The sequence below is a fragment of the Equus asinus genome, chromosome 5, assembly GCF_041296235.1.
Source record: "Equus asinus isolate D_3611 breed Donkey chromosome 5, EquAss-T2T_v2, whole genome shotgun sequence".
NCBI lineage: Eukaryota > Metazoa > Chordata > Mammalia > Perissodactyla > Equidae > Equus > Equus asinus.
In genome coordinates this window covers 81,940,876-81,964,224 of record NC_091794.1, presented here as the reverse complement: position 1 = coordinate 81,964,224, position 23,349 = coordinate 81,940,876, and the positions used below count along the sequence as shown (strand labels likewise).

General features: G+C 52.9%; 1 long non-coding RNA gene across 1 annotated transcript in view; it reads left to right on the top strand.

Annotated features, from left to right (window-relative positions):
- The window catches only part of LOC106847833 (uncharacterized), a 52,469-nt gene that overhangs the window by 13,750 nt on the left and 15,370 nt on the right, over positions 1-23,349 (top strand). Inside the window, exons 4-5 of the long non-coding RNA XR_006527830.2 lie at positions 981-13,125; positions 14,378-14,435. This is a non-coding gene — a long non-coding RNA (uncharacterized lncRNA). The remainder of the gene's footprint in view (positions 1-980; positions 13,126-14,377; positions 14,436-23,349) is intronic.

Sequence of the window (23,349 nt, the reverse complement as noted above, 5' to 3'; positions counted from 1 at the left end):
TAAAGGAGCTATAGGGCAGGTATAGCTCAGAGGGGGTGCCTCGTGCCTGCAGCTACACACAGTCTGGGTTGCACCTCACAACCCCCTCCCCTCTGGGTCTCCAGCTCTCTGAGCTGCAGTATCTCAAAAGAACCTCAAGCTCAGCCCCTTGGCCGCCCTGCTGACACACAGTGCAGCATCTCAGTGGCTGCCCAACCTCTCCCTCACCCCGTTTCCCAGCCTGTCCCTGATGTCCCAGTGCTACCCAGGAGACTCCATCCTCACACATCCCTTTCCTGCCTCTCCTTCCTTGACTACCCGCTGGCACCATGCTTGTCCATGCCACCATCACCCGGACTGGGACAGGAGCCTCCTGGCAGGTCCCACATTCCCCTGGCTCCCTTCCAACCTTTTCCCAACACCGAAACCAGTGATGTGGACCACACCCTCGTGCCCTTTCCTCCTGGAAACCCTGCAGAGGCTCCCTTGTGCTTTAGGGTACAGATCAAGTGCCTCAGCTGGAGCCCCTGCAGCGCCTGGGCCCTGTGACCTCCCTCACAGGCCACCTTCCTCTCACTCTGCACTCCAGCCATCCTGGACTTCCTCTGCTGGCCTTTGCACATGCCATTCCACCCTCTAGAATGCTCTTCCCCACGCCACCTCATCACCTTGCTCCTGCCTTCCTACTCTCCAGATCGCAGCCTGGGCACAGAAAGATGTGTTGACGTTAGACCCAGACAAAAACTTCCCTGCAGGCTTATTTACTAAACCCAGCAGAGGAGGGACCTGGGGAGAAGGCATGCTTCCCTTCTTCCTAGAGAGAAGCTGGGGCCTAGGTAGGGAAAGTGAGACAGTTGGGAAAGAATACCTCCACTGACGGGGAGCTCATTACCCCCTGGGCCAGCTTCCTCTGTCACCAACTTCCTGCAGCAACTAGGGTCCACTCAGTTCTTGTGTCTCTGATCCCCGCGCCTCACCTCTCCCACTTCCCCCTCTCTCAGGAGGCTGTGACCTTGCAGTCGGCAGGAAGCATGCCACCACTCACGAAAGAAGACAGTGCTTTCTAATGGCGCTTGTCAAATAACGGAGCAAGTTAGCTCGGTAGGTAATACGCTCCTTGACGGTGGAGATGTGGACAGACTCGACAAGAGGTTTGTCTTTATAAGACACCTGCGCTATGGGAGGACCCCTAGGGGAACCGCCTTCTCCCCTGTCCATTCGAACTGGGTGCTGAAGCCATCTTCTCAGGTAAAAGCCAAGGGAAGGGCACTCCAGGCAGGAAGAATGGCATATGCCAAGGCATGGAGCCGGGAAGCACCCTACGTATTTGAAAAGAGACAAATTGTCTTGACTTTTAGGGCCAGAACATGGGGCCCCAATATTTACTGAGCACAGACTATGTGCCAGGCCCCAGGCTAGGACCTGGGGCCACCCTGCAAACAGGACACACACAGTCCTTGCTCTCAGGGAATTTGTAATCCAGCAGGGGAGAGAGATAAAAGAGAGAGAAACAAATAAGTGAGGGCAATCATTTCAGACACGTGCTGTAAATAATAAAAACTGGTGACACAGTGGAGAGTGACTGGGGGTGGGTGGTCAGGGACAGTCTCTCTGAGGAAATGATGTGTGAGCCGAGGTCTGAAAGAAGTAAAGACACTAGTCACGCAAAGAGCAGGGTGAAGAGGGTTCCAGGTAGAGGGAAGAGCAAGTGCAAAGACCCTGGGGCAGGAATGAACTGGGAATTAAGGAGAAAGCCAAAGGAAGCCAATGTGGCTGAAGTGTAGGGAGGAAGGGGGAGGGTGCCCCATACCTGGCTGGCCTCACCTGCCCCGTTCTCTCCCCACTGCTTGGACGCTGGGCCTCCTGGGCAGGTTGAGTGTTGAGGCTGAGACCTTCACTCCCTGCCCCTCAGACCCCACTGCTCTAGGGATCCTGGTTCTTTCTGGCAGCAGGTTCCAGCCCAACTCAGTCTTAGCTCTGCAAACTCTGCCTGCTGCATCTTTCACGTGCACCCCAGCCTCTCCACCCATCCCTTGGCCAAGATCCCAGCATCAGCCCCAAGGGGCTCCAGTCGCCAAGCCTGACAGCCCTTTAGGCCCGAGGAGCCGGCTCTGGAGGACGGTGTGTGGGGCTGGGGGTGGCAAGGGATGGCACAGGGCAGGAGATGGCACAGCCAGACACAAGATCCCAGACTAGATAAAGCCGCTGGGAACGGGGCAGGGGTCTGGGCTCTGCGTTCCTGGGTGGTGATAGCATCTTCCCAGCAACGGAGGGTGGCGGGCGGCGGCAGGGGCCTCGGATCCCCACAGGACTCGTCCTCACTGCTATCTGATGAGGGAGCTGTTGGTTACAGGCAGGCCAGACTGTGAACAGGACAGCTCCTGGAGCAAGCGGGAGATCAACCCACCGCGCCGGAGGTAGGTGGCACTGGGCAGGCGGGTAATTAAGGGGCCTACAATTAAGGCGCCTTCAAGCTGGGCCAGTGTTCTCAGGAAAGGGACCGAAGATCCTACTCAGGTTGACTTGAGAGGGGGAATTAGTCCCCGCTCTCCACCATTCCTTCTCTCTACCCTCCTGTCTGCCCTGGGCCCCGTCCCCCACCCTCTGTCCAGCCACACATGTAGTTCACAGGCTCTGCTCATTCCTGTCTTTGCTCCTGCCGTTCTTTGCACCTGGAATGCCTTCCCATTCACTCTACTTCACTCAGTCCTGCTGTTCCATCAGAACCTGTACAGGTCCCATCTCTTCCAGGAAGTTTTCCTGGACCAGTCCTGTGGGAAGAACCTGCTCTGACCTCTCATAACACAGTCCCTTCCTATTATGGTGAGGAAACCAATTCAGAGAGGGCAATAATTTGCCCAAGGTCACACAGCAGAACCAAGACTAGAACTTGAGACTCCTGAATCTCAGACTAGGTTCTTTCCATCACACCATGAGCTCATTAACCCACAATCAGCCTGAGCATCATCATATGCAAAACCCAGCACACAGACGAGGGCCACAGAGGGTTCAAGGATCCATGATCCTACTTATCTGGCATCTACTGAATTCTAGATTCTGTGCTAGGGACCACAGATGCTGTGGAAAGCAGACAGAGACGTGGCCCTGCCCTCAGGGAGCTGACCATCTATTGGGGTAGAGGACCTTCCACAGGATCGCTTGAAGCTATGTTCAACGATGAACCAAGAAAAGGGCCCAAAGAAGAGGCCCCAGGCTGGCAGGAGCTCATGGCAAAGGCATTTAACCCAGCCTTTCTGCATTTCTGGTCGAGCTCATTTCTTCAGACTCTGTCCTCAAATAGACAAAGACATAGATCAGTTTTATAGTTTTGAAAACAGATATTCATTCATTCGTTCATTTCCTAAGCACCTACTGTGTGCTGGGCCTTGGGTGGGTCCTGAGGTTACAGATGAGAAGGCGCGGCTCCGGCCCTGGAGGAGTTGGAGGGTAGGGATGGGGCAGACAACTCCCAGACAGCCGGAGACCTGTCTCTGGACTCTGATTGGTACAGTTACTGGTGCCAAAATTGGGGTGCACTCCTGAGGCTGGTGTGCAGGGGACAGTGGGGGCTCACAGGGGACACTGGGTGGCTTTCCCTGAGTTGAGTCCAGAAAGATGAGAGGACACTGAACAAGAGTGAGGGAGGGGCCGGCTCCGTGGCCGAGTGGTTAAGTTCGCGTGCTCCGCTGCGGCGGCCCAGGGATCAGATCCTGGGCGTGGACGTGGCACCGCTCATCAGGCCATGTTGAGACGGCATCCTATATCTCACAACCAGAAGGACATGCAACTAAGATATACAACTGTGTACAGGGGGGGTTTGGGGAGATAAAGCAGAAAAAAAAAAAAGGAAGATTGGAGATAGTTGTTAGCCCAGGTGCCAATCTTTAAAAAAAAAAAAAAAAGTGAGGGAGAGAGAAAGGAAAAGAACATCTCAGGCAGAGACAGACGGACAGAGGAGAAGGCGTATATTTTGCACTAAAAGATAGTTAGTTTGTGTGAATATGTATAATCCAGGGGCTATAGTAACAACAACAACAACAACAACAATAATAATAGCCATGGTTAACGTTTACCGGGTGTACACTATACACACACTGCTGTGGGTGTCTTATTCAATCCCCAACAGTCTTAATGTTACAGGTGGGAAACTGAGGCACAGAGAGGGAAAAGGCCCTCCCAGGGTCACAAGCCCATCTGGGTCCCTGTCTTCCCAGTTCCCGCGCAGGCCGGACCGTCCTCTGTGGCTGTCGGGTGTGAGGCTGGCCCCAGGCTTTGCTGTCTTTGTCCCCACACATTAGCACACACAACAGCCTCCTTTTTGTAGGATACTCAGTGGTGGCATCTGAGAGACCCTGAGTGTCTGTCTTGGGAGGGACCTCATGGTCACTGGCCACACCCTCCCTGCCCAGAGGAGAGAGGGCAGAGCTGGGGCCAGAACCCAGCCTCCTGGCTGCCTGCCATGCCGACTCCATGCTCGCCCAGGGCTGGGCCCCTTGTCACTGAGGTCACTCAGCTAGACCCTGGCGTCCCACGACAGTGGGATTGAATTGAGGTGTCTCTGGCTCCAAAGCACTGCAACTTACACGTGCACAGCCCTTGACAGTTTACAAAGCTCTTCCTAACCCCTTAGCTTATTCATTCTCTCATTCAACAAAGATTTGTTGGGCCCACAGTACATTTCGTGCATTTTCTAGGCATTGAGTAAACAGCACTGAGCAGGTGGAGGAGTCCTTGACCCCAGAGAACTTACGGTCTACTGGAGGAACAGACGTCATTGGTATAATTCACAAATAAACGTCTCAGTACCCGTTGAGCTAAGTCCTCAGTGTAAGAAGGGATGCCGCGGGAGCACCACACCTCAGTGAGGCTGGGAGAATGGATATTGTCCCCATTTTGCAGGTGAGGAAACTGAGACCCACCTAGAGAAGTTCAGTGATTTGTTCAAGGTCACATAGCTGGGTCGAGCCAGGTGATGGAGCTGGGACTCTAGCCTGGGGTCGGTCACTTCTAATTTAGTGCTGGTTCCATTATCCCACAAAACCCATAAGAGAGAGCAGCTCACCAGACTCCTCCTGCTTCCCACCTGCAGACACACACACACACACAGATGTGACTCCTTGACAGAAAGAATGACCTACGGAGCAGGGTCAGCGAGGACTGTTGCTGTAGAACAGCAAGGCTGGTGGCGATGGCACCGGAATGGCTCCTGAGTCTGTTCTTCCCTCAGGAGGGGCTCGGCTCTCTCTTCTGGCTCCTGCCTGGTCCTCCCGCTTCCACACAGGGTCTGGGACTCCCTGATGCCTGTCCAATACGTTTATTTTCAGCGTAAGTCAACCAGAGTTTCTTTCTGTTGTTTGCAAACAGGGACTCTGATTGGTACAGATACTGGTGCCAAAATTGGGGTGCAGGCAGAGACCCTGAGGGGACCATGGGAATCTTGGATTAGTTACTGCCCTAGTTAGGGCTGAAGGCAGAGAAATAGCAGCTAGTACAAGGGCTGGGACCCCGAAGCTCGTGGTACCCAGTGCTGAAACAGCTAATTAAAGTGTCCCGTGGTCATCTAAAATGAAGGATCCAGCGAAGGGAGGAGTTCGACACCTGAAGGAGCGGTGCCATAGAGCAGAATAAAGGGCAGGAGGAGTTGAAGGACTGTGGGATGGAATGTCGTTTATGGCACTGGATAGCTTAAGAAAGAAAATAATGACCAACAATCTCTAGAGCCTTAGCTCAGGGCACGGACTGAAACTCAGGAACTTCCTATGACTCAGGAACAAGACTCTCATCTCTTATCAAGACAGGGCAGAAACAGTGCAAAACCAGACGCTTGGTTTGCTGCGGTGGATTGCTAAATTAGGTTTGTTAAATTCTCAACTTTTGCAGGGTTCTTACATAAAATTTAAGGAATTAATCCAGATAGGGTGAGAATTGAGAATCAAAATGGGAGTGCACACGAGGATGACAGACTCAGTAGTCCAGACTCCCAAACCCTATAGAGTCGACCATGTTGGCCAGACTGGCCCTGCTTCCCCATCAGACGAGGCTGTCCTGCCTAACGGTGTTCTCTCGCAAAGGGAAACCAGAATTCCTCATTGTCCCTCTGGCTTATGACAGGATCGGTTTCCAGCATGTTCCTGGAGACCAATGATGAAGTCAAACCTTGGAGGAGAAAGTTTACTCACTGACAGAATCACAAGGTTTTGCTAATTCATCTCAGCAACATTCTAGGGAGTCCATTTCGGGGTGAATTCCCAGAGGAATATCCATTTTAAATCTGGATGAATTTCCTAATGTGGATGAGCCTGCCTGAGCTCTGGATTCAATGCTGTGGTTTGAGGGGTTGAAAGAAAGGTCTTGATGTAAGAAATTCAGAAGAAAGAAGTGTCTTCCCACCCAAACTCAGACCCCTAAGAGAGCCCGGAAAAGCTTCCCTTCATGAAAACCTTGGAAAAAAGTCATAGATGAGGGAAGTGGCAACCTCTTTGAAAAACCCCTCCAATGGCGGCTCTCTGTGGGCCAGGCATGCTGGTGGAAGGCGCCATAGTTGAATGGGCCCTTGATTTTGATGGAAATAGGAGGATCTTAGCGTGACAGAGGCCATGTGGTAGCACTTGAAGGTCAGAGGTTGGGTGGTGTGGTGACCGTTAGGGGGAGCAGAGCCTCACAGTAACCAGAATGGCCCAAACTACAGGATTTTTTTGGACATGGTTAATGATCATGGGTTTAAGACCAAAAGAGATGGGGAGCCCACTAAGGTCCGACACTGATTCACGTGATAAAAAAGATGTGCATCTTATGAATAGAAAATGACTTGAGCCATTACGGTAAAAACTCATCAGTACCCCGCCCAGTCAATAGGCAGGACCGGAGTCTGTGGAATGAAGGAGGAATGGGCCCCTTGAGGAAACACTCTGCAATATGAAGAAATTAAATAATAATTTAATTCCTTAAAGCTTCCCTTGTCCTTCCCCAAAGGGGTCTGTGGCCATCTTTCAGAGTAACAGAGTACTTGCAAAGATCCTGAATCTTTTGATAATTAGTAGACACTAGCCCTGAACTGATGCTAATTCCTAAAGACCCAGATTGCTCCTGAGATGTACCAATTAGGGTGGGGGTCTACAGGGATCAGATGATACATGGAATGTTGACAAGTCTGCTCCATGACAGACAGCAGTACTATCTGTGGTTACTTACCCAGGTTCTGAGTGCATTGTTAGACTAGATACCCTCAGGATTGGCAGATTTGCTGCACTGGCTCCCTGATCCACGGAGCGTGGACCGGCCAAACGAAAGTCACTGTAGGTTTCCACGCCACATCAAAATAGTAAGTCAGAGCAACAACACTTCTTGGGTGGAATCATAAAGATGAAAGCTACTGTTAAAGAAAGGTGCAGGGGTAGTGATTTCATTTGACTTTCTAGTTTGGCCCATGTATAAGATGGATCTTAAAAAACGAAAGTGGATTATTGTAATTAATCAGGTGGCGATTCCAATTACAGTTCCACAGTGTTCCAAGTGGGATCTCACAACCAGAACAAATTAATACATATCTGACACCCGGAGAATATTTCCCCTCCTCTATCCTAGTAATCAGAGAACACCAGAAGTACTTAGATTTCTCGTGGCGCGGACAGCAGTCCACCTTCCATCTTGCCTCAGTGCTGTGTCAGCTCTCCAACCTTACGTCTACCTCTCTAGCAAGTTAGTTCACGGGACCTTGATCATTTCATCATCCCTTAGGACATCACACTAGTTTAGTACATTGGTGACATCAGGCTGATAAGACCTAGAGATCAGAAAATGGCGGGTATCTTGAAATACAGTTGTGTTCCAGGAGTTGGGGAGGCAGGGGGCAGAAGAGCCTGAGAAAATACAGGGAACCCAGTGAAACTTCTGGGAAAATAGTAGCCTGAGAAATTCACTATGCCTCCTTCAAAACGAAGCCTAGATTCTTAAGCTTCGCATCCGTGATCGTAGGAAAGGGGCCCCTCATTCGGTGGGCTGATTGGATTTTAGAGGTAACATATACTACATTTCTGGATCTACTTCAAGCCATCTCCTGGGTGATCAGAAAAGCTTTCAATGGGATCTCGGTTGAGTTCAAGCTAAGCTTTTAGGATACATCAGATTCAATGGTGCTTGAAGTGTCTGTGGCAGATTGCGATGCTGTCTGGAGTCTTTGGCAAGACCGGATAGGAGAAGTTAGAGCCCCTTCATTTTTGGAGCAAGGCCATGTCTTCTCTGGCAAATGACTATTCACCTTTGGAGAAACAGTTCTTTGCTTGCCCCTTGGCAAGCTGAACACCTGACCACAGACTATGAGGTAATTATTTAGTCCAAGATACCTGCCATGTTCTCTGGTCCGCCTAGTCATTAAATTGAGCATGCCCAAGAATGCCCCTTCATCTGATGGAGATGGTGTAAATGGGTCTGGACTCAGGCAGGTCCTGAAAGCACAAGTATGTTGCCTAGGCAGGTGGTTCGCTATTTCTTTCTCAGCCTACACTTAGTGCTCTCATAGGAATTCCCTACGGCCAGTTAGTTGAGGAGAAAACATTCTGAGCCTGGTTAACAAATGGCTCTGCGCGTCATGCCAGCACCAGCTGGAAGTGGGATGCTGTGATGTTATAGCCCCACTTAGATGTATCCTTGAAGGACAGAATAGGGACGTCCTCCCAGTGAGCAGCACTTTGGTGTATCTCACTGTCTTGGTCTGGAAGAACAGAAGGCCTAAGTTCTACAGTGATTCATGGTAAGTGGCAAATGATTCAGCCTGATGGACAGGGACTTGGAAGAGACAAGACTGAAGAATTGGCAAAAGGGGAGCTTGGGGAAGGGGCATGTGTTTGGACTCTCAGAGTGGATCCAGCATCATAAGGATACTATGTCCTATGGGAGCACTCACCGAAAGTTCCTGAAGACTCTGGAAGGGAGGGCCTTAATGAACAGGTGGACAGGATGACCTCATTGTGGATGCCAATTAGTCTCTTTCCTTGGTCACCCCAGTGCCTGCTCAAAGGGCTTAATGATGAAGCAGCCATGGATGTCACCTGGTGGGAGACAGGTGACATCGGATTCCTTCCTTCATGGAAGGGAACAGCAATTTTTCCTCATTGGAATAGCTATTCTGGATTTGGATTTGCTTTCCCTGTCTGCCATAATTCTGCCAGCAAGAGCATCTGTAGACTCACTGAGCACCTCATCCATTGTCATAGTGTCCCATATGACATTGCTATAGACCGGGGATTTATTTTACAGAGAGAGATTAAGCCAATGGACTGAAGCTAGTTGAATCCATTGATCATACCAGGTACCCCATTGCCCAGAAGCAGATGGCCCTATAGAATTATGGGGTGACCTCATGAAGAACTTAGTTCCAGAGCCAAATGGAATTAAAAAACACTGTGATGTCAGGGGCCCATCCTATAGGATGCCATATACACTCTTAACTATACGTGGTGCTATTTCTCCCAGAGCTAGAATGCGTGGCTAGGGGAACCAAAGAGCAGAAGCAGAGGTGGCGCCATTCATGATTCCACCTATGACTCTCTCCCCAAACGGGGTTTAGAAGTGTTAGTGTCCAAGGAAGGAATGCTCCCACCGAAGGACTCAAGTGGAAATTGAGGATGCCAGCTCACCGCTGAAAACTCCGTACGTCCCCGGGCAAACAAGCAGACAAGGGTTACAATTCGACTGGGGTTAGTGATTCTGACTTTCAGGAGGAGATCAGCTTTCTCATACTCAGGGGAGCAGGGAGTAATAGGGATGGAAACTGTCTTAGGCTAAAAGTTAACTGAAGACCACCGCAGCCCCGGGTGGGCAGGACCTCCAAGGTCTCAGATAGGAATGACTGGGTGAGCTTAGTGGGTAAAGAATCTGCCCAGGGAAGGAGGAAATTGATAAAGACCAACTATTTTTTCAAGACAAGTAGCAGAAGAAGATCTGTAGCATTTACCTATAGATCCTTTTTTTCTTCCATGTCAGGTATATTTTAACCAGTGATTCTTAATCTCTGATAAGCATACAAATCACCTGGAGAGTCTTGTTAAAAACGCAGATTCTGAATTAGGATGTCTGGGTTGAGGCCTGAGAATGGGCATTTCTAAGCAGTTCTTCCTGACGTCTTTGTATAAAGTAACCCTTCCCAAGTCACTCCCTTTCTAATTACCCTGCTTTTTTTCCTTCATGGCAGTGATCACTATCTGAGATTGTTTCTTCACTCATTTATTCCGTCTCTTAACTACATGTAAATTGCATGAGGAAAGAGACCTTGAATGTCATCTTTCTATTCCCAGCACCTAGGACAACATGAGACGCATAGTAGGCACTCTATAAATATTTGTGGAATGAATGAATGAATGTATGTAACTCACGCAATCGCTTGCACTTCCATGTACACCTAGAAACACAAACACACACATAAGGGCACACACATGCCTAGACGTATACGAGATGGCACTAGTTAGAAACATACACACACACAAGCGAGTGTAGAGATTCACATCCACAAACACACAGATGGGTGATCCGCATATAATATGTACATGCAGATGCACAAGAGCACGGCATAAACGCACACTTCCTCCAGGAAACCCAGACATCAGAGTCCCAGGTGCCGCTGGCCAGTCTCGCAGCACCTCAGGCTGGGCCCTTCTTGGCTGCCTTCCCACCCCGTCTAGGTGGTCAGTTTCCCCAATCAGGGCAGAGGAAGAGCTCAGAGCTTGGACCCCTCCACCTGCCTCCCTGAAGCACCTGCTGATCTCTCCCTACCGCGCCCCGCCCAGGTCTGAGCTAGTATGTGTCAGTTGGTGCGGCTGGGTCCAGAGCGTGTCTTCCCTCCAGGCGGTGTGTCGATGGCCCCTTCTCCCCAGTACTGGCCAGGGACGGTGGGGACGCCCAGCGGGCTCTCAGTCTGCAGATGAGAAGCCTGAGGCCAGAGACAGGCGTCACGCGGAAAGGTTCCGAGGCCAGAATCTTCACCATTCTGAATGTGACGGGTTCCCTCTATGACTCAGGGCCCTGGGGCCTGCTCCTGCGTGCCCCATCCCTCTTTGTAGAAAGGGGTTGTAGCAGTGGCCCAGGCCCCAGTCTATTTTGTTTTCGGTTATCTGGCCAGGAAGCCAGGAAGCTGCTCTGAGCAAGTTTCAGCAGACAGACCCCTGTGTCTGCCTAAGATCCCTGCTCCTGATAATCCCCTAGGAAACCCCGCAACCTCACCTCCTCCTGGGAGCCCCCTCAGCTGCTTTGCTTTGAGTCCCTGAGTAGCCACGACCCAGGCCTGACAGGCCTCCACTACCCACAGCTGGAGGCTTCTCTGAACCTGCTCAGGGAGGGGCAGGGACAGGTAGTCAGGGCCAGCTTGTACGCACAGGGACAGGGAGCTCACCACCACCCAAGGGGCCCAGGTCCCCCCATCACGGAGAGTCCTGCTTTGAAGTGACTCTAAGTTCGTGCCTCCCACCCCACCTGCTCCTATTGCTCCAGGACAGCCCTTTAGGATTCGGAGACAGGGCCTGTATCTTCCCTGAGTCCTCGCCTCTCCCTCGTGACCATCTCCCGAATTTTACCCCATGCAAAGAGGACATGCCTCAAATTCTCATTATTCATCTATTCAATCGTTCATTCAACAAACATCCGTTGGGTCCCCACTATGTGCTCAGCACTGTGCTGAGCTCTGGGCCTCAACAGGGAGCCTAACACACAGTGTGGTGTTCGTGGGGCATCTGTCTTCCTCAGAGACCAAAGGGAATTGTAAAAATATGAATAAAAATAATGTTACAACATGTTGGATAATATTCTAAGAAAGAAAGAAATACTGTCCTGATGTGTAGAAAATGATGGGGTGAAACCCACTAGGCTGTATGGCTCAGAGTCCTCTTTGAAGAAGGGCTGTTTAAGTCGTGATCTGAAGGACAAGGAAGAGCCAGTAGGAGAAGAGCTGGCCCTTGCGTGGCCTCAGGTTACTGCTCTTATCTCGTGGGGCACTGACAAGAGGTGATAGCGGTCCCAGGTCCAACGCTGACCCGCTGTGTGAACTTGCACATGTTCTTGACTTCCTGACGCCTCAATTTCCTCATATGTTTGATGTGCATAATTATGCCTGAAGAGCTGTTAGAAGGGACCAAGGAGGTAGGCAGCTTCTACATTGTAACCAGAATCACCCTCTGCACTGGTATGGGAGTATGGGTCACAAGCCTCTTCATTTTCCAGTTAATTGCTCAGTACCAACATGTTCAACTTAATGGGGGTCCAGTACACCTGGATTGGAGCCATTGCCTGCCCTTGTCCAAACGGGCCCAGGAGGTTCTCTGTCCAGAGAGAGAATCCTGCTTCCAATCCTAGGAAGGGAACAACGAGTCCTCCTCAGGCCATCAGTGTTACTGCTCCTGCTGCTGCCATGTCGGGGCGCTGTTGAAGAGATGTTCTGCGCAGCCTCGTGGACCCCTGGCCTCCCTGGTGGTGGAGCCTGTGCTCCTGTGATCTCTGGGGGTTGGCTCCAAGGTTACAGCTTCCTTAGACTTGCATTCACACCTGTGGCCATCGGCCCTGAAGCAAACCACCATGCCAGGCCAAGAAGGGCTTCTAGCCTCGGCCACATGGGGAACCAGAACCAGCCGTCCTACCGGTCTCCCAGGCCCTGTGCCGAGCCGGGTGATCATTTCAAACCCTCCCCTCACCCATGGAGAGTGGGGCAGTCCTTGGTGTCTTTTCTGGGCGATGGGTTATCCCCACCTTCAAGACATAGCACTAAACATGGGGGATTCTGGTCCCTTGCAGATTTTCCTACCAACATCTCAGAGGCCAGCTCTGACCGCCAAGGGAAGGGGGATAAGCCTTTGTCAGGCCACAGCAAGTCCTGCCACACCCCTCCCCAGGACCACAGGGGCCTTCTGGCTTTGTGTTTGCAGAGCCGAGAAGGAGATGCTTCCCCTGCTCCAGCCAAGGGAAAAGTTCCTGAACAAGGAAGGCCTGTTGCAAGGGGCACCTCCATTCGTACTTTGGCAGAGAACTAGCTGGCAGCTTCTTGTACCCCCGAACCCTAATGTAAACTCCTCCTTCCCAGGTCCTCTGCTATGATGCGGCTTCCCATTCCATCCTCGCCAACTGCCCAGTGCAGGAGGAGCTGTTGCAAGGAGTGCCTGGAATGATGTATGATTTGGGCCGAGAAGAGGGGGCTACTTAATGAACGACAGGTGTTACTGTTGCTGTTATTCTCTGAATGCAGTTTGGGCTCCCTTTCAATGCTGAAAACACATCTTAGACCCCTCGCTTAAAGATTGCTTGGGGCCTGCCTTCTTGACTTGACGCAGCCCCCTCCCCAGTGTGAGAAAAGAGCAGCCTTTAAGGTGTCCCTGAGCTGTGGTTGAGAGGCCGTGCCCTATCCCCCTGCCCAGTGCTCGCCTGCACCCTCCAGATGGGCCGGCCAGGTCTTCCCCAGCATCAGGGAGAGTGAAGGGCATCAGGGAAAATGCATCTGGGGCCTGTAGAAGCAGGCATTCCATCTGGCAGCCAGGTGGGCAGGCGGAGCCCCCGGGCTGGGCTGAGGAGAGGCCAGATTGCTGAGCCCAGCTGGAGAAGGGGGAGTACGCAGTGCCTTGCCTACTTGGCAGCAAGGTCCTTCTCCCTGCAAGGTCCAGGCTGTGTCCACAGTGAACCTAGCCACAGTCCCTGCCTCCCGGATGGACAGCAAGCAGAGGCCATGATCCGCCCTGTGGCTGTGGCATCATCGGTGGGCAGTGCCAACCCCAACTGGAGGGGGCGCACTCATGAACAAATGGCCTCCTGATAATGTCTGATGTTGGCATGGACACCCCTGCAAGTCCCCTTCAAAGTCCCCAAATCTGAATGCTTCAAATCAAGGTGGGTGACCTCTGAGCCCAGGAGTAAGTGAGCAAATTCCTCTTGGTTCTCTGAGGGATGTCGTGAGAAGGGGTAGAGAGAGAAGCATCAGTTTGCTGTATGTCTTAACCAAATCAGGCCACCTCTGCAGCCTTCAGTGTCCTCTGGTCCTTCCTTCTGGATCTGATATTCAATGGAATAATAATAAGAAAAATAATAACAACCAACTTTCTGAGCGCTCATCTAATTAAATCTCCTGAGCGAGTACTAATATTACCCCCATTTCATAGACAAGGAAACTGAGCTTAGGAAAGATAAGTGAATTGCCCGACGTCATCCGGCGGGTTAGGGGCAAAGCCTGGATTCCAAGCCGAGACTCAGAGTGCAAAGTCTGATATGCTTAACCCTTCTGTGCCATCCGGGTCTGTCTTTCAGACACTGTGGAGATGAGCTAGCCAATGCTAGGCCGTTGCTGGTCTTTTGCGGATGAGAATTGATCCATCCTTGTTCTGGTTCTGTGCTCTGTGGCTTTAAGAAAACTTTTCTTCTCTTTCTGCTGTAGTCTCTGAAGAAACTGGCCAAGCGGGCTTGGAACCACCAGCCAAAAGAACTCCGTGTGAGTAAGTCAAGCAGGCTCTTGCCTAAGAAAGCAGATGTGTGTGTGGAGGGGAGGGACCAGGGAGTAATTAGGGCGATATCTCAGGGGGTAAACTTGCCTTCTTCTTGGGGGAAGATGGCAGCCCACCTGTCAACAAGGCCTCCTTGGCTCCCTTCTCTGGGCTGGGCACTGTGGGGGGTAGAGGGATGTCAGGAGCTCAGAGATCCCTCCCAGGTCTGAATGCTCTGACATGAAGACACCCCAGCTTTCTCCCCGCTGCACCACCTCCCCCACACCCTGGAGCTCAAATCCTGTTAGGAGAGATAAGCTTTATACACGCGAAAGTGAAGGAACAATAAGATAGTTTGTGCCAAGTGTGTGGTCTCTCTACTCATTAATAAGCACCTATTGAGTCTTCCTGGGACCAGGCCCTGGGCTAGGCAAGGGGGATACTGAGATGAAAGGGACCCAGGCTCCGCTCTTAACACAGGACCAGTAGGAAGGATGGGCTTGCTAACCAATCAAGTCCAAGGTGGAGGAAAGAAGTTCGGAGGCCTGTGGTAGCACGCAGTCATGCCAAGCACGGGGCTGAGTACTTCTTGTGGATTTTCTTATTCAACCCCTACAAAATTCAATGAGGTGGGACTATTACTGCTCCCATTTTACATGTGAGGGAACTGAGGCTTAGCAAAGGTTCTAACTTGCCCCAGATCCTGAAGCTTGTAAGAGGTGGAGGCAGGACATGGATCCGGAAACAAAGCTTTAAAGGTCAAGTCCTCTCGTGCCAGAGAGCAGGGTGTTGGATGTGTGCATGGTGGGGAGCTCAGGATGTAGGCTGGGGCTGGATTGTGGAAAGCCCCCAAGGCCTTGTGATTTCACCCTGGACCTAGTGAGGGATGCTCACAGAGATGGCCAGTAGGTGTTCCATCAATCCAGAGGAAGATGGCTGTGGTTAGGGAACAGAAGCATCATTGAGGATGGAAGCTTGAGCTGGCTATCATTGGATGAATCGCATTAGAGAAAGAGAGAACGGGGCGGGGGGAGATTTGGGGAGCTAAGGGGAGGAGGGCGAGAGGGAGGGAGCCAAGAGGAGGAGGGGGAGATGGAGGGGGCCAAGGGGAGAAGGGGGAGCCCCCCCAGTGAGGATGGGGGAAGGTATGTGTAGAGAGTTAAGGACCGGGGAGCACTGGAAAAGTGAGTCCCTGAATTCCATACTAGAGTTTGTCCCTGGGGCATTCAGCGCTGCCTGTGTGGACAGGGGCATGGCCCGGGCAGGTGGGGCTCTGGGATGCTATATGCCAGGCATAGTGTGGCTGTGGGATGAGCAAGACAGACATGGCCCCTGGCCTTCACGGGATTTACAGTCCAGGAGCCGAGACAGACATGAATCAGGCAACCACAGGCACCCATGGGTGAGTGCAAACAGCCTGCCAGCTGGTGAAACCCCAGGGCCCTGGGGGAAATGCGGGCTGGTGGGAAATGTGGGAAGCAGCCCTTGGCCTGATCTCTTGGGGATGGGTTGGGGGGAGAAGGAAAAGCATTCCAGGCAGAGAAAACAGCAAGAGCAAAGCCTCGGAGATGGGAAGAAATACGGTGAATGGAAAGAAAATCTACAAGGTCAGGGTGGCTGGAGCTCAGAGAGCTAGGGCGAGGGTGGCATAGGTGCCAAACCTTTTGGGGTTTTACTGGAGAACAACTGGAAGATGGCAATGAGCTTTAAGCAGAGAAATGACATAAAAATCTCTGTGCTCTAGAAAGATCCCTCTGGCTGCTGTAAGGAGAATGGAATGCGGGGTAAGTGTGGCTTTGAGAGACCGGTTAGGACTCCCCCCCAGGGGAGGGGTGGAAGAGTCCTGGACTGAGGTCATGGTTCTGGAATCAGGAGGTTGGGATGGATTGTACAGGCATTTGGAAGGTAGCCTCAGCAGGATTTGGTGACTGACTGGGTGTGGGGGTGAGGAAGAGGAAAGGCCAGAGGCTCCCAGGTCTTCCACTTGGATGACAAGGTGCATGGTGGGGCTGTTTACAGAGATGGGGACTTGGGGGAGGAGTGGGTTTTGAGAGATAGAATCATGAGATGGTTCTAGACTTGCTCGGTTTGAGTTGTCTTTGAGACACCCAGTGGAGACAGTTGGGTGCTCAGGCCCGGGGCTCAGGAGACAGGTCTGGGCTGGAGATGTGGATCTGGGAATCACTGGCTAGAGATGGAAATTCAACCCGTGGGAATGCCAAGGGAAAGAGCATGGGAAGAGGAGAGGGCCCAAGATAGAACGTCAACGCTTGGTTGAAGGAGGAGCCGACAAAGGAGGTTGAGAAGCTGCTGGCAGAGCAGTGGGGGAAAACCAAGAGGGGTCTCAGAAAGCCCCTAGGAGGGAGTGGTCGACAGGGGAACCGACACAGAAAGATCAGGCAGGTTGAAGGCTACACAGGGCCCGTTGCATTTAGGGAAATGGAGTGACCAGTGACTTGAGCAGGAGCAGTTCGGGTGGAGGTGGAGAGGGAGCCGAGGCAGCCGAGTGGGTTGGGGAGTAGGAGGTGAGGCTGAGGAGACAGGACCTGGGGACATCAGGTCACCACGAGGGATGGGGCTGAAGGAGAAGGAACGGGCTGGGTGGAGGGAGAAGAGGGTGGAAGAAGGTTTGCTTTGTCTGCGTGGGTTTAGGCTGGGAGGATGTTTCAGGTGAGGCAGAGAGGGAAGTTCTGGGTTTTTTCACAGACTAGACCCTTGAGGCTAAGAAAAGCAACCACAAAAGCCCACAAGCGCCCTGGGAGAAAAGGAATTTAGCTTTTTAGCTGAGTAGCAAAAAGGCAAGCCAGCAATTGCCCTTTGGCTCCGCCAGGGAAGGTCAGAGAAAGGCCTCCTGAGGGATGGAGAGGGGAGAAAAGTTGGGGGGAGAGAGAGTGAGCTTTGCTAGGAGGATGAGAGAGAAGCATTCTCTACAGGTATATTCGGGGGTGGGGAGGAGCGCAAAGCGAGAACAAATAATAAAGATTCTTCTGCGCAGCTAAGGTTTCCTTTCTGTATGCTTTGGGACTATCCTATTTAAAGTTTGGTGTTTGAACTTGACTCTTAGCCATGGCAGCTTGTATGGGAAGAGTTCAGGCTCGGAAAAGAGGAGATCTGGCTCCTGGTCTGGCTGGTCCCTTAACCGGCTTTGGGGCCCTGGGCCTCAGCTTCCCATATTCAAGTTGGGCTGGAGGTGAGTGTTTCTGATATTTTCTTGTGAAGTAGTTTGACAACCTTGCTCCCTGCTGGTGGCTTGATAAGGTTTGTAGCATGGGACTGCATGAAGTAACATAGCACAGGTCATGACAGTAATAGGTAACATGGACTGGGTACCATCTCTGTGATCTTCACTGTGCCAGGAGCTTTGAAACCAAGGCTCACTTCCCCAGGGCCACACTTCCAGGAAGTGGCAGGGCTGGGATTCTGTCATACCATGGCTCCTCTGACTGGGGAGACACACAGGCCACCTGTCCTTCAGAGGAAGGCATGCCCACTAGCATGGATCCTTCTTTGGACCACAAGGCTGTGCGTGGGCACAGGCCAACTAGACCTGTCAGACCAAATCCAGGTCGGGATGAGTGGGCCAGATGGGGAGAGCATCCCAAAATGGAGGGTCATGGCTGGGGCCGAGGAGGGATCGGTGGAGACTGAGATCAGAGACCAGATCGTGGAGATGTTGAGTGCCGCATCAAGGGGTCTGAACTGGACCCTGTAGAGATGGGAGCCACGGAAGATTTGCAAACTGATGGCAGGATCCATGTCAGACGGGTGTGGATGAGCATGGAACCCAGCAAGGAAGAGGGCGAGTCATAGACCCAGAGGGGTTGATAAGTTTGGATGGGGAAGGAACAGAAGGACTGGCCTGAGGGAGGTGTTGGCCTCTCCAGGACCAAGGCTAGGCTGCCCATTTCCTTGGAAAGGGGCAGGGAATCTGAGCAGGCCAGCTCTGGCCCTGAGCCCATTAGAGAGATGGGTTGCGACACGTCTGAGGCTGTTTGTCTCTGTGGGATTTTGTTGTCTGTTTACAAACTGATCTCCTACCTTTGCCTGCAACTGGGAGCCTGGGAAAGCCCTAACCTGTTGCTGGCTTGGCCTCAGGCGTCTCTTGGTCTCACTGCCTCTCGGGTACCTTGGTGGGTCACCTGGCCTCCCCTCCATCTATGGCCAAGCTGCAGCTCCAAGGGCCCTGCCTGCCTCCCTGCCACCGTCCCTCCAGGGCCTGGGGCAACTCAGACCCCAGTAGAGGCTTGTTCTGGGTTCAGGCTCCCTGGAGCCCCCCATCTCCCTTGCCACATGAGTGTGTTCTCTGCCACCACCCTCACCATTCGGGAGTCAGAGCTGTGCATCACCAAGGACACCTCACCGCACATTGATACAGCTTTTCTTTCCGGGCACTTTCACACCTGTGATTACCCCACTTAAAGCTCCTCCAACGTGGGAGGGTCAGTGGTTGGGCCTTAGGCCCCGACCCAGGTCTCGGAGCAGTTACAAAGCCAGAACCAGAGGCGGGGGCTCCTCCTGCTCCTGCTCAGGGCTGAGAGACCCTAAAGGGCTGAGCTGGAAAATGCCAGAGACACAGGACCACCTGACTTCCAGTTCTGGCTCTGGTGTCCTTCACTGTGTGACCCTGAACAAGTCTGTCCTCCCTCGGGAGTGCAGGAGAGGAAAGGCTGGATGAGATGCTGTTTGCATTCCGTTCAAGTCTGAGAGCCTGCAGAAGACTGAACTGAATCCTTTCTTCAGCAAAGTTCCTTGGCCCTTTCTATGGCCAGGCGTGCTGGGGGCTCAGGCCACTATGGCAGATGTCCTTGGGTCAGTGTGACCCATATGAAATGCCTGGTGCATAGGGTCCAGTTGCTGGACACAAAGAGCCAGCATCCAAAAGGCCACCAGGGTTAGTAGGGGGATTGGCACCTGTCAGCCTGGCTTCTGAAAAACATCACAGAGACCCCCAGGCCCCTCTCATGGCCTCTTTTGTCCTCAATTCTCACCTGTCCCAAGTCCCTCTTTCACCCCCACCCCTGCCGTCGCCTCAAACCGCCGTCTTTGCCCCTGCCCGGCCTGGCGTTTTCTCTCTCTTGCTCCTGGCCCTTCTATCTCCTGTTGTGCACGTTGCTCTGTCACGCGACTCTTGCCCTTCCAGCCTTTCTGTCTCTGCCTTCCTCTGCTTCCTCTTCACCGAGGCTCAGGATCTCCTCAGAGGGCCGGTGGGGAGGGGAGAGACGGAGGCCGAGGGCAGAGGCACACCCCATCCACTGAAGGTACAGAGGGCCCCAGAATGGATGCTCTATCCTAGGTAGCCCTCGGCCAGGAGCCACGGGCTGTGGTGGGGGGACAGCAGGTAGGGGCCTCCTGCCTTAATCCTTGTTTCCCTTGCCCAGGGGCCTCTGGGCCTCCTTCAGTGCAGGTCTCTGAGTGTCCTCAGGCCCAGGCCCACCCCATCCCCTGAGACCAGCTGTGACAAGGGACTAGCAGGCAGAGCCCAAGCTTGCATCCTGCACAGGGATGACCTGAGACAACAGGGTCCCTGCCTCAGAGACCCTCAGAGCAGGGAACGTCTTCAAGTCTGCCCTGCCCCCATTTTACAGGTGAAGAAACTGAGGCCCAGAGATGGGAGGGCTGTATCTGAGCTGAGATTTGAAGCCAGTCCTCCTAACTTCCAGGCCAGGCTTCCTTCTGCAGCACGATGCTGTCTCATAGGTATCGACCATTATTATTACTGTTATCGTTATTATTACTTGTATTGCCATCATTATTATTGCTATTACTGCTTATGTGGTGACACTACTTTTGGCCGGGCACTCATTTAATCCTTCCTACAACTGTCATATGCAACAGACGTTCTTATCCCCATTGTACAGATGAAGAACTGAGGAGGCTCGGAGAGGCCCAATGACTCTCCTGCAGTCTCCCGGTCAGTAGCGGGCAGTATGGGGAAGTGGTCCCAGCACCGGAGATCAAAGCCCAGTTCTCTGCTCATCAGCTGTGTGGTGTTGGGGGGATCACTTGCCCTCTCTAAGTCTTAGCTTCATTCCGTAGAACAGAGCTACCCATTCCTACTTTGGGGGTGGCTGTGAACACACCTGGCAGCACCGCTAGGGCCCATGGCTGTCACTAGCTGTGTGCCCTCGGCACATCCCTCACCCTCTCTGAGCTTTGAGGCCTTGTCTGGGAATGGGGAAAGCAACACCCCCTTCAGAGGCTTGGTGTAGGGGTCACAGCAGAGAGGGTCCTGGCAAGGGGCTGGTGCTCAGCAAACCACAGCTCACCTGAAGCTGCCTAATCTCTAAAGGAACAGGGCCCCATGGTTGGGTGCGCACGTGGCTTCCAGTTATCCACCGTCCTGTAAGCATGGCTGCAGGAAACGTCCTTCGGGCTCTCTAGGATTGTTTCCTGCAGGTCAAGTCTGGGGATTGGCTGTTACACGGATCAAAGTGCACAGACACTTGCGCACAGTAGAAGCTCTTGGTTGGGAGCAGAGGTCTGGAGCCTTATGGACTGGGTACAAACACCTGGGCCGTTTCCTTGTGTGTGGGCTTGGGCAAGTGACTTCACCTCTGTCCGCCTCAGATCTCTTATCTGTCCATCAGGGTAGTGACAGTGCCGGTCCCAGGAGATTGCCACCCGACAGGAAGAGAATGCTCATAAACCCTGCCTTTTATTGTGCTGCCGTCTGGCTCTGAGCTCTCTGCGCCAGTCAATCCATAGGAAAACCCAGCTGAGTGAGGGGAAGAGCTGCTGACTGAGGTCACATGGTCTGTGTACAGATGGTGGCCCAGAAATATTTGGGGCTTGTTTCTGCCCCTCCCCTGGGAGACTCTTCGGGACCCCCGCCAGGGCTGGAATTGAGAAGAGGCAGAAGCTGTGGTGGCCTGAGACCTTATGCAGGGAGCAGGGGTGGCTGAGACCCAATGCAGGGAGCAGGGGTGGCTGAGACCCTATGCAGGGAGCAGGGGTGGCTGAGACCCTATGCAAGGAGCAGGTGTTGGGAATATGGGGAAGGGAAGGAGATGGTTGGATGAAAGTTCCAGAAGGCTTTCCTAGCCTTAAATGATGCCTACTGACCTCTCGAAATTTCCTTTTCCATGGCCACACTTTTGCTCTGTGGTTTGCTCTGCCCAGAATGCTCTTCCCGGCCCACCTGCCTCAAGTCGCATGGCCTTCTCCCCCACTGGACAGTGATGGGGTAGAGCCTCCGTCATTTCTGTCTCCCGGGGCTCAGCGCTCCTCAAGGAATGTTGATTGAATAGAATGAGCTTGGGCATTTCCCAGCTGGTCTGCACCAATTCAAATTTTCTAATGGAGAAATGGAAGCTGCAAAGGCAGAAGAACTTGTCCACAGCCACATGGTCTCTCCATTAACCCGTTTCTCACAGGCCTGCATGGTGCCTAGTGCGGCTGCGTGCTTGGTCAGGAAGGGTCAAGGTGTGGCAGAAGGAACACGGGTTTGGGGATCAAAAGACTCAGGTTCAAGTCCCCTCTCTATCCCTCCTTCGCTGGGACCTTGGGCTTGTTATGGCCCTTCTCTAGGTGTCATTCTCCACTCGTAAAATGGAGGTGAGAAGCCCACCTCCTTCTGGAGGCAGGTGTGAGGAAGGATTGAGGACACTGTGCCAATTGCACTGAGTGCAACGGTGGCCATGGGCCCCCGTGGGGAGGGGGCTCACAGGAGACAGGTGGCCGGGGCAGGTCTGGAGTCGGGCAGGCCTGGGCCAAGTCCCAGCTCCTCCACTTACCAGCTGTGCAATCTTGGACAAGTCACCTCTGCTCTCTGAGCCTCAGTTCCTCCCCTGTGAACTGACACCTCCTCAGAAAGGCCTTCCTTGACTACTTTGTCCAAAGTGGACTTCCCCAGCTTCCCTCCCATCCACCCCTTCATTTCTTCCATAGCGTTGGTCACAAATTGCAGCTAATTGTTCCTTTTCTGTTGTCTGTCTCCCCCTTCCAGAATGTATGCTCCGTGAGAGAGGGGTTTTGTCTGTCTTGTTCCCTGCCGCTTCTCTGGGACCCAGCCCAGTGCTGGCACGTAGTAGGCACTCCGTGAAGATTTGTTGATTGAATGGATGGATGAATAAGTGGATGCAATGGAGTTAATAATTCCAACTCTCAAGGGCATTTAGAGATGCAAGGAGACAAGATGTGTAATGTGCCCAGCCCAGCACAGAGTAGGTTCACTCAGTAAGGATGGACCTGCTGTTATCATCTTGAAGATGAACTTTGCAGCCCCCTCCCAGGAAGTCGGGCCCATGGCAGAGGGCAGGACAGCCCAGCAGCTCCCACGGGGCAGCTTCCACGTCCCGGCTTGAGCTGGGCCTTCTAATTGCTCCCGTCTCCTTGGCAGCCTCAGCAGCCGTCTAATGAGTTTGCAGCTGACTGGGCCCCTGGGCCAGGCCCCACAGCTCAGGCCTGCCAGCCCCTCCACAGGCAGACAAAGACCCTCTGTCCCTGGAATCTGCCTCCTGCCCGCCCCATGCATCCTGACAAACCGAGGTCCTGGCTGCCAAGCTCCACTTCTCCAGTGGAGGAGCCCAAGTCCCCCACGTGAACCAGGCGCACAGAGCAGAGTGAAGGAGCATTTGTCCTGGAGAGTGGGGTCCTGGGGTCCAGGTCCCAGCTCTGCTCCAACCACTGGGTGACGTGGGAGGCCGCGGGATGTCATGACCAAGAGCGTGGCCTCTGGAGTCAGACTGCTTGGGCTGGAATCCTGCCTCCATCACCCACCAGCCCTGTGACCTTGGGCAACTCCCACACCTCCTTAATCCTCAGTTTCCTCGTCCTTAAATCAGGAATAGGTTACGTGAGTGAATGGGGGTAGATGCTCAGCAGAGCTCCTGGCGCATGTGAAGAGCTGCCATAATTGTGGTGGGTCCCCTTTTGACCCGTGTCCTCAGTCCTCTCACCTGTTCAAGGGGGAGTCCCTGACTTTGGC